This window comes from Glycine soja, chromosome 8 (assembly GCF_004193775.1).
Source record: "Glycine soja cultivar W05 chromosome 8, ASM419377v2, whole genome shotgun sequence".
NCBI classification, from domain to species: Eukaryota; Viridiplantae; Streptophyta; class Magnoliopsida; order Fabales; family Fabaceae; genus Glycine; species Glycine soja.
The window spans coordinates 27041596-27043332 of record NC_041009.1 but is presented as its reverse complement, the minus strand read 5'-3'; the positions used below and the strand labels follow the sequence as shown (position 1 = coordinate 27043332).

The 1737-nt window shown below is 41.9% G+C and overlaps 1 non-coding gene across 1 annotated transcript; it reads left to right on the top strand.

Moving 5' to 3' along the window:
- Positions 1 to 1046: 1046 nt before the first annotated feature.
- LOC114424772 lies at positions 1047 to 1153 on the top strand. Its single transcript, XR_003669073.1, has one exon. It is a non-coding gene; the product is annotated as a small nucleolar RNA R71 (small nucleolar RNA).
- The last annotated feature ends 584 nt before the right edge of the window (positions 1154 to 1737 follow it).

The window sequence follows — 1737 nt, the reverse complement described above, 5'->3', positions numbered from 1 at the left end:
TGTAAATCAGAATTACCAGTGGAAGATTCACATGCATAGAAATTGTTAGGTAACTTACTCTTTAAATTTTTGTCATCATCTTTTTTTGGAGTAGAGTGAGGTTGGGTAGCTTCATTTGTGGATGAGGAACATGTTGCAGGTTGAGGTCCTTGACACTGCTTTCCCGATCTCAATGTAATGGCACTCACATTTTGGGATTCTGGACAGATTGAGAAGGTAATCTGTCAGAATTCTGGGACTGTTGTTGATTTAACTGTGTAGCCAATTGTCCCATCTGATTAGTTAAGCTATGAATGGAGGCTCTGGTCTCTTGTTGAAACTGCATGTTTTGCATAGTCATTTGTCTCACAAGTTCTTCAAGGGAAGGTTGTAGAGGAGCCTCAACTGTTTGCTATTTCTAGGGCTATTGTTGTTGTTGTTGTTGATGCTGGATTGGTGGAGCAACGTATGGTCTACTTGGACCAGTAGCATTCTGAAAATAAGGTTGTTGTTGTTGCTACTGCTGTTGTGAAGGATTTGACTATCTAAGGTTGGGATGATTCCTCCACCCGGGATTGTACCTGTTGCTGGAGAGGTCATAATTGTTTTATTGTGGCTGATTTTGCTGCTGAGGTTGAGGAGGTCTATTGTTGATGTTTGCAGCATAAGCTTTAGGCTGTTCAATTGCTTCAGATTGCTGCACAAAAGGGCAAAGGTCTGTGTGGTGCTCGGTAGAGGAGCATAAACCACAGAATCTGGTGACAGGTGCAGATTTTTGATTCATGGCCAGTTGGGTTACCGGGTTAACTAAGGCATCTAGTTTACCTTCAAGCTTCTTAGTCTCAGCTGATGAAGATCAATTCATGGCTACTTCATGCATTCCTCTAATGACAATAGCATCATTTCTAGCACTAAATTGCTAGGAGTTTGAAGCCATCTTCTAAATTAAATTTCAGGCTTCAGTAGGGTTCATGTCTCCAAGGGCTCCACCACTGGAAACATCTATCATACTTCGCTCCATGTTACTGAGTCCTTCATAAAAATATTGGAGAAGAAGCTGCTCAGAAATCTGGTGGTGAGGGCAACTGGCACATAGTTTCTTAAATCTCTCCCAGTATTCATATAGGCTCTCTCCACTGAGTTGCCTAATGCCTGAAATATCCTTTCTGATGGTCGTGGTCCTGGAAGCAGGGAAAATTTTTTCTAAGAATACTCTCTTGAGGTCATCCCAGCTCGTGATGAACCTTGGAGCAAGGTAATATAGCCAGTCCTTTGCCACTCCCTCTAAAAAATGAGGAAAAGCCTTCAGAAATATGTGATCCTCCTAGACATCTGGGGGTTTCATGGTGGAGCAGACAATATGGAATTCTTTCAGATGTTTGTGCGGGTCTTCACCTGCAAGGCCATGAAACTTTGGAAGCAAATGGATCAGTCCAATTTTAAGAACATATGGGACATCCTCATCAGGGTATGAGATGCACAAGCTTTCGTAGGTGAAATCAGGTGCAGCCATTTCCCTTAGAGTCCTCTCATGGGGTGGAGGTTGTGCCATGTTCTCAGAATGTTCAAAACCAGAATGTTCAAAAGTATAATGCTAAAAATCAGGATGTTCAAAATTACCAACCACAAAATGCTTAGACTCACCAATAACAGAATGCTCAGGATACTCAAAAGGTACAAAATGATGCCTAACTAATCTACGAAATGCCCTATCTATCTCAGGATCAAAGGGTTGTAAGTCAGATGGATTGCCTCTAG